Genomic DNA, 9739 nt, shown 5'->3' on the forward strand with positions numbered 1-9739 from the left:
TTTTTTTTTTTACTTTATTAATATATTTTATTTAGCCCAATATATCCCAAGCATTTTCATTTCAATATGTAATCAATATCAACTTTTTTCTTTTTATTTATTTTCTTTTATTTATTATTTATTTCAATTGAAGTATAATTGATTTACAATATTGTGTTAATTTCTGCTGTACAGCGAAGTGACTCAGTTATACGTATACATACATTCTTTTTTATATTCTTTTCCATTATGGTTTTTCCCAGGATATTGAATATAGTTCCCTATGCTATACAGTAGGACCTTGTTGTCCATCCACTCTATATGTGACAGTTGGCATCTACGAACCCCAAACTCCCAATCCAAAAGCACATGGAACCCTTTACGAATTTGTGTGTCACCCTTGCACAGGGGCCATACTAATCTTCTCTGTATCATTCCAATTTTAGCATATGTGCTGCCGAAGTGAGCACGACTTTTACTAGTTTTTTTTTTTCCCCCTTTTGCTAGTATTCACGGTCTCAAATAGGACAGAAAAGTTTTCAGGAATTAAACATCCCTTTTCCATCTCTTCTCTCTGACCTCCTAAAAGTTGTCTCTTACAATCAAGTCAAAACAGAATGCTTTCTATTATGGTCACACCACTCTTCTCTCTAAAACCTGTGTCTGACCAGATGCGAATTATGACTAGTTATATATCTCTACTCAGTAAAGCTGTACTTTTTTTTAAAATTTTTTTTTAATTTTGCGGTACACGGGCCTCTCACTGTTGTGGCCTCTCCCGTTGTGGAGCACAGGCTCTGGACGCGCAGGCTCAGTGGCCATGGCTCACGGGCCCAGCCGCATCTTCCCGGACCGGGGCACGAACCCGTGTCCCCTGCATCGGCAGGTGGACTCTCAACCACTGCGCCACCAGGGAAGCCCAAAGCTGTACATATTTTGACATAAAGTGATTAGAATTACTAATACTATTTAAAACTTCTAAAACATGATTGTATCATTATGTTGCTCCTAAAGATGCCTCCTGACTTTCAATCATTTAAGATGAAAAAAGTGGCCCTGAACAGGTTGGAGGCCAGAAGCATCACTGGACTTTCCCCTGAAAGGCCATCCCTATTCCTAGATAGAATCCAAGTGGCTCACGCGTTCTCCCTGCTGCTGCCCATGGAACTTCTCTTCACTCAACCACTGTTGGCCATGATGGGTGGTTAATGTCACATTCAGCCAGTATAGCCCCTCCTGGTGAGTCACACCGTTTCCTGATCAAGCCCAAGTGTAGCCGGTGATTGGGAATGCCTTGCTGGCCTTGCAAGCCAGCCCTGTAGTGAGGGTGTGTCACTGAGGTAGACCACGGGGCTTTCTCTGTCCTTACAACCTGTTATTAAAGGTCCCAAAGCCTTCACAGCTGGGTTCTCCCTCCCTGATGATGATGCCTGGAAGGGTGATCTTATTCTTTTAGTTTCCTAATTTCCCACATTCAAAGAACTTGTTATAAGTTTTCCCCAGGTTGAGTTGTGGGATATTTGAGTAGACCCTAAAAGCACCCACCTGAATGTGCCCTGCACTCTCGGCCTCCCACTCCGTCAGCAGCCCAGGAAAAAAGCACAGACCTCTGATTGTTTCTTCTTTCTGCATGAGCTTCTTGTCTATCTGAGGTACTCCTGGAAAGCTTCTTGTATTATGTTTTCAGAGTCTTAATTCTTGTATTCTGTTGTTTGATCATTAATTCCCAAATCCTCTTTGATAATGTTCTTAGTGGGTTCATCTGGTCCTCATAAACATGAGACCTCTGTTCCCACCTCAAGCCCCGCCCCCTGCCCACCCCGCCCCGCGGGTGGGTTTTACGCAGAAACTACATGCTAAACACTGCACTAGGTGTTAGGCTTTCATCCTAACCTGAGGGGCTTTCCAGGCCCGAGTGGGAGACAAACACAGAACACTAGAACTCCACAAGTAATTGGTATCCTCACAACGTTAATATTAGAAACACAAATTCATTCTCAATTCAGTGAACATGGGACACTTTAGTTAAATCTGCTAATATCTTTTTCCCCTTACACAAATTAGAATAATCACTCCAACTACCTCCCAGGTCCTGCTCAAAACTGCTGGCACATTCACCAGACTTGTACGATTTCTGAGCTAAAGCTGAAGGCAGTGGGTCTCCGAGCACATCCAACATTTCTCCTTTTTATATTCAGCCGATGTTCAGAAACAGTAAGAAGCCAGCGAAGGGTGAAATATGCATGGCATGCCTCTTGGATTATCAGCTAATGGTAGCATCATTGATAGAACAAAATTAATTTACTTAGGAAATCAGAGCCAAGTGGAGCTGAGGTCTGGTAGGTGAAAAATGTGTGTTTTATCAGCTAAAGTACTCAGCTCCAAACTCCCCTGCTTCTTAAGTACAAGTAATGTATGGCTGGGTTTTGGCATTGCACTGCATGCCTACCCATCCTGTCATAATTAAAAATCTCCGAGAGACCTAAAAGCTATAAATGGCCGTCCTTATGCTCACTAAATGACATATACCCACTAAAATGGATTTTTGAGAATCACCCAATTTATAAAACACTAGATGTGACATGGTTATCACATAGAGGGGTTTGAAAGATGAACTATGGTGGAGATACACTTCCATGATGAATACACTCAACGTTCCTTCTACCGATTTTTTTTAAGATATTTCAGTCTGTTGAATTGGATTATATTTTAAAATAGAGAGTTGAGATATTCACATTTTTATCCTTTACCCTTGAAAAAGATTCATTTTGGCATGAGATGGCATGATTTGAAATCAGCTATAGTGTTCAATTGTCACAATCTGTAATTTTAACTCCCTGTGTTTGGGTGCTTTCTAATTTATGGACATGGAATGCCAAAGTGGAAGTCAGGAATGGACTTAACCAGCGTGCCATGTAGTAGGAGCTGGCATGTGACCGAGGCTCTGCCATTCAGATCTATCAGTGAAAGTCTTAGATTTAAAAGAGAGTGAGATGGGAGAACAGATAGAGGGTATCATGTCAAAGGATAAGATGGATATAATGAGGCATAAGATACTTAATGCAAGTAGTATACTTGGATTAAGTATCTTATGCTTCATTATAATCTTTACTTTTGTCAACCTGATGGATGACTTCAAGGAAATTAGTGATAACTTTTCAGCTTAACTTCACTTATTTGGGAAATCAGAATGATAGATTTATTTCATGTTTCTGAAAGCTCTAAAAAAATTTCCTAAAGTGGTTCTTGCAAATAAATATTTCATAATTTTCTAAATGTTGGAAAAGATATAGTTTAAAAAAGTCAATAGGTGTTCATGTGGATTAACCTCTAAAGAATGTGGGAAATGAATAAAATTGTGGCTTAAACACATTTTTTTGTTGTTTTTTTGCGGTACGCGGGCCTCTCACTGTTGTGGCCTCTCCTGTTGCGGAGCACAGGCTCCGGACGCGCAGGCTCAGCGGCCGTGGCTCACAGGCCCAGCCGCTCCGCGGCACGTGGGATCCTCTCGGACCGAGGCACGAACCCGCATCCCCTGCATCGGCAGGCGGACTCTCAAACACTGCACCACCAGGGAAGCGCCAACATTTTTTAAACTTTTACCTTACAATGTCAAGTTCTATCTCATTTCTTATCTGCTTGCTGCCTCGATTTTGCTACAAATTTAAAAATTGTTAGAGTTGGCATTTACTCTCTGTTGAACTGGAAGTTCCCCAAAAGAAAATGTGGAAGGTCTATATGTTTAAAGTCAAGCTATACTCATTATAAAATGAGAAACCCTTCACGCCAGGCTCCATTTTAATGCACATGGTAACTATAATAAATGTTACCATTTAGCTTTTAGAGGATTGTGTTCCGTATAGACCAATACAAGCTCTTCGCCAGTCTCTCCTTTCTAACTTGCTGGATTAACTAGTGACTCATGCTACCAAAACAACACAGTGACTCATGCTACCAAAACAACACAGTGACTGCTGCTGGGAGCCCCCTGAAAGCTCCCATCCCACCTGGGAGCTTTTGTTTGCACTCTTGTGGATTCTAGTTGAGTCATATTTAAACCAAAAGTCAGCTGTGTTTTTTCTAAACCTATTTATGGCAGTTGTACTTGTTATTATATGTGTGTAATGTAGTTAGATATCAAATAAATCAATGAAACATTAGAGCAAAAAGAAAGATATCTTTCTTTGAAAACTAAAGGGAATCGTTTTGAAAGATTTAATAAAACTGTCACTGAAATGATTGCTGTGGAAGGGTGGTGTAGGTGAGATAACTTTGAGAGACTGGGAGGGAAATCAAAATGTAGGTGAATTTTTTGATCATATTGGTTTGTAACAGTCTTTAATTCATTCGAAGAAAAACAACCTGAAGTTGTAAGTAATGCCCTAAGGGTATGATTTATACAAGAAGGATGATTTAGAACTCCAAAGGACATATCCATCAAAGAAAAGGCTTGGAATTGCACCAAATGTTGGTAAATGCATGAACATCTATGCAATAAATGTTTTCAAGATAACTAAATGTTCAAACCGCATGTTTATATCATTTCCTAATGATTCTTTTCTTTAACTCTCTGGTTGTGCAACCAAACACCAGTACCAATTGGATTAGATAACATGGTTCTCCTGTAAAATCAAATAAATTGCAAAAACATTTTTCCAAATCAAACAATTACCACTGGGATTTTCCACTAGGATCTCATAGTTTTAATGAATCACTGGATTCTATTTTCCTCCTTTATATGTCACTATCATCTTGAACCAGATTTTATCACCTCGGGGCTAAATTGCCCCAATTATCTTCCTAACTGCATCATCATTTTAGTCCCTTTTGGACCTATAATATTTTAAAATACTTCCATCATTAAGGTACGTTGGTGCTCATAAAATTCTAATATTATCTTCTGTGTTTATATCCTTAAGTCCAGACTTCCTACCGATCGTTCCAGTCCTGGTCAAATTGGTCATATACCCTCCACCCTCTCACAGCTCTTTGATTTGAGCACATCCCTAGTGGGGGGACCTTCCTACTGTCCCCTGAATGCAGTATGCTGAGCACCAACCCCAAGTTGGTGATAGATCCTCCTGCCAATATATTCCTGCCCATCCTTGAGGGCCTCGTGTAATTCACCCCTCTTCCATAGATAAGAACTAACCCAGTTGTCTTTACCCCTATTTGTCTCTCCCATGTTTTATAGAGTTGTGTGGTCATCAAAGGCGTGGATTGTATGTTTTCTCCAAATTCCCATCTTTGAAGATAGGAATCAGATTTTTCATTTTTCCAGTGCCATCATAATGCATTCACTGTGTACACTCAGTCCTTAATAAATTCTGTTGATTGAAAAAATAGTACTAAAAATAAATAGTATGCTTGAAATATTCATAAAGACTTCTATATTAGAAAAACAGAATATTTAGTTATTTATATCTAGCATAAAATCTCATCTGTAGCCCTTACAATGAGTGCGATTTACTGAGTTTCAAGAACTCCTTGCCCCTATAACTGAATTTCTTACATGCTTGTTGTGGGGATTAAGTAAAATAATTTAAATAAAGAGTAGTGCCTGAGACATCATAGGTCATCAAAAAATGGATTACCTGTCCATCATTTATTCCCATTTAAACCCTTTTAAAGTTTTGTTTGCATGTAAATGTTTAAGCTATAATCTAGTGTAACTCCAAAGTTTTTCAGGAAGCAATTTATATCACACTATTTTGGTGGAGGTATCTCAGAAAAAGAAATGGTTAATTGGGTAAATGTAAGTATTTATCTAAAAACTTTGAGCAGCTCATACTCCTTGATAAAAATGAGAAGCAGTTGATGAGTTGATAATGTATGTAACTAAAAATTTACAATTGAGGGAAGGCAGGCACACCATATCTCCATGAGTCAAAGTAAAGGGATGTGAACCCTTAAGGAAGGCCTCTGGCAGTAGGTTGTAGAAGAGAGAAGATGCATAAATAAATTTCTATTTAGAAATCAAAGGTGCAAAGATTTACATATTAAACTATCATGTAGAGCCAGTGTTACCTACTGTATGTCAAAGGAGAATTTTTTTTTTTTTTTACAAATAGGAAGTTTCACTACAAGCTGATGGAACATCTCTCTTTAAGCCTGCTGGAAATTAAGGTTAGGATGGGCTGTGATGAAGAACAAATCAGAATTAATAACCAAGGTTGTTACTTTGGGACTTAGTGTTTCTTTAAATCCCACTAGTTCCACCACTTAGTACATATTCCTCATTCTTCTCTTAGCACCTCCAAATGGCTGATTATTCAGCCCAAAGTCCAAATCAAGGTCTGTTTATCTGTCCAAAGCACATCATAATTAGAGAGAGAAAATCTGAGAAGCAATAAACATTTTTAAACAGTTTGTATGAACCTAACGCAACTCTAAATATAACACAAAATGATACAGCCATACTAAGGGGTTGGTATGCAGGAAATAGAGCAGCAACGAGAATGGTGACCCTGCATATGCCATCACTCAAGAAAGTAGATATTAAACCGTGAAGATTATTTTCTTTCACATTGAGAGGCCCCACCCCACCCCACCCAATCCCCCAGATTTCTGAGAAAGCAGATAATTGCATCCATTAAACTCTTAGGAGAACAGCTAGAAACGAACCTTGAGGCACTTACAGTGTTTACCCGCTGTGCTCTCACATTTCTCCTGAAATTCCCTGGTGCACAGGCCTGGCTCTCCCTGTGGGCAAACCAGAAAAGCCCGACATTCGCTATGAAAATTATGCAGCCTTTCCGTGTGCGGTATTTAGATGACCTGACCCATTAAAATTTTTGTTAATTCACGTTTCCTTCTCCCCTTTACACGTGGAAAATTTCATGAAAAGCCACGTTGGGAAAGAAATCTCTCTTCTAACTGTGCGAAGTTTGTCCCCTTAACGTTAATAGCAAATAAGTATGTAGCATTTACTACGTGCCAAGCACTGTTCTGAGTAGCTCGTTGATTTAATCTTTACAACCACCTTGTAAGGGCGTGAGATGGGTACTGTTATTGTTCCTGATTTACAAATGAGAAGACAGAGGCACAGATGTTTAGTCTCTTATTCAAGGTCACACACCTGCTATGTAGTGGAGGTAGGACTCAAACCCAGTCTTCTGGCCCCAAATTGATGCATGAGTGGGAACGTCTGTGTTCGCGTGTACCTATGTGTGACTAGTTGCTCACAATGTGTGCGTGTGTGAATGCATGTGTGCATGCATAAGCTATACATATGTGTCAGGGGCAAAGCCAGGATTCAAGTCCAGATTTGTCTGATGCATTCTTATACTGTATTTTCTCAATTAAAAAATGAAAATAGTAATGGATATTTCTGTCTGACTTTAAGGTCTGCAGAATTCTCTTGTGTGCATTGCCTCAATTGAATAAAGCAAAGGTACAACACACAATCTTCCATCTACACATCCGAAAGTTTGCCTGGAAAGTGGAAATGAAGAGGTTGGGAGTTATGATAAGTGTTATGTATGTAGCAGCTGACAGGCCAGGAGGAGGGGGAGAAAAGAACACATTACAGAAATAACACACACACATATATATCATCCTTTCATCAAATAATCTCAAAACACATTTTGGTATTTTTCTATACCATTTTCCCATGCGTCAGTGAAGCGTATAGCATTTCTCTTATTGTTTAAGGTAAATAAATTGACAGTGAGAGAGGTTATGATTCTCCGGTACCAGGTGCTGGGTCAAGGGCTCAGCCAAGTGAAAATTCAGCCTTTACAGATAAAGGGATATGGCTGCTTTGCTCTCCCAGGAGACCACGGAGCATCCTTTCAGCAAGTCAGTTATTTGACCACATTTGTACATAAACGTCTGCATCCTCCAGGTCACCTTCACTTCTGATGCTGGCTGAGCTTCCTGTTGGAAGCTCATCTTTACCTACTGCCAAACTCCATAAACAGCTTCAAAAGATTCTCTTGGAAAGAATCAAAGGCAATTCCAGCTGAAGCTCTCCGAAGGAAACTTGCAGCAGACGCTCTCACCTTCTGGTAACTGTGACACAGTAGTTTCCCTCTGCCACCTCACTTCAGGAGGGAGTCTGGCACCACGGTGGCGGAGCCCTAATCAGATAGCAAACCCGCACTGGCTGCGTCAGAAATGATGTCAGGGCCGGCGGTCCCCTGGCCACTGCCTCATTTGGAGCAAACACTGCAACGCTTGTTTTTTAGGCTACTTTATGACTTGCCTGAAAAATGACTTTGTTTGGCAGGGAAGCCCTCTAATGTATGAGATGTTACCCCAGGATTTTAGCACTTCTACACACACAACATTCTCTCACACACAGAGCTGCACAAACAGTGGGAGGATCATTGAGCTGCTCATCTTATCAAGGTCATGGATCAGGGGAGAAGCTCCAGGACCCAAGGCGTGTTAATACCTTCCTGTGGATAAAATCTATTAGGAAACAATGTGACCAAAAGAATGGGGAGAAAATGTTTTCATTTTATGCCATATGGTTTGGCTTATATCGGATTTACACATTTGGAGTTTCTTATTTATTTTTAATGGTGGTCCTTCACCTCGGGTCCATGGATGTGGTTTGCACCTCTCCTCTTGGGGGACTGGCCTGCCCAAGGCTCCAGCCAGCAGCTTCTGAGAGGCAGTGGCCCTTCTGACGGCAGAGCTTTCTTTTCCTCCTATCTCCTCACAATAAGCTTGTGTCCTCTGAGGAGTGGCCACGTCACTCTGACAGCCACACTCATCCCGGGGCCGGGATGGGGGGAGATGGCCTCCTTCCTCCTGACCCCCAGGCCCTTCTCCCTCTCAGTCACTGAAAAGATGCTGCACGGAGGCCACTGTTTCTCCTCCTCGGAGCCTCCTTCCCTCGGTGCTGCTCCTGGGAAACCTTCTGGAAATTATTTGGTAATAAGAAACAGACCCAAGACAGTGTTGTGAGGTGAGGCTGTGACCTTTCACCTTCAGAGACCTGGGTCCCAAGCCTTGCTAGAGGCTGGTGGTCTCTGCCTCGTCAACACCAGGTATTTCAGTGCCACAGGACCCAATGGCATGTGGGAGTGACTTCACGCTGATGCCTAGAACGATCGGCAGCAAGATGCACAGGCCCAGGACTGGGGGAAAGTGCATCATTTTCCTGCATCTCCACTCTGCTTCAGGGCCAGTAGGCTTTCTGCTTTGACTTCAGTAACTTCTAGTTGTGTAGAGAATAACACGTAGAAGCCAGGGTCTGGTGGGGAGAATAGATCAGCTTTTCTGTGTAGGTCGTGGTACTCTCAGCTTCCTGGTTCTGGGTGAGAATATTTCTTTACACATTGTGATTCATCCAGAGTCTTAGGCCATACTTTTTAATGTAACAGTCCTTTGGTTTGTACCTTTCAATGTTTATTTTGATATTCTCTCAAATTGTATCCCAGAAACATCAGTGGATGTAGAACACGGTCACTATAATGGTAATATATAATCTTCCACTTTATTTCCTTCAAGGACAATCTAAAGTATCCATTTTATTTATCAGAGACCTACATGTGTGTTGATTTGTTTCATTTAGAAATTCACTCCATTACAGTAACCGAGAAGGGCTTTATACTATTATCACAGTTCCACAGTTCCGACAAAGACCCAGGACCCCTCATGGCTCCAGCTCACAGAAGTTAATTCTGCATCAAACTAAGTGGCTCAGAGACTAGTGGGAACCACATTGCCTGGGTCGAAATCACAGCCCTGCGCTTAATTGTTTGTGTGACTCTGGGCAAGTTAATCTCTCCTAGGTATCTCAATTTTC

At 41.0% G+C, this 9739-nt stretch overlaps 1 non-coding gene across 1 annotated transcript; it reads right to left on the reverse strand.

Moving 5' to 3' along the window:
• Positions 1-342: 342 nt before the first annotated feature.
• Positions 343-449, reverse strand: LOC132523990 (U6 spliceosomal RNA). Its single transcript, XR_009541755.1, has one exon. It is a non-coding gene; the product is annotated as a U6 spliceosomal RNA (small nuclear RNA).
• Between the last annotated feature and the right edge of the window lie 9290 nt (positions 450-9739).

This window comes from Lagenorhynchus albirostris, chromosome 7, assembly GCF_949774975.1.
Source record: "Lagenorhynchus albirostris chromosome 7, mLagAlb1.1, whole genome shotgun sequence".
In the NCBI taxonomy this organism is placed as follows: Eukaryota; Metazoa; Chordata; class Mammalia; order Artiodactyla; family Delphinidae; genus Lagenorhynchus; species Lagenorhynchus albirostris.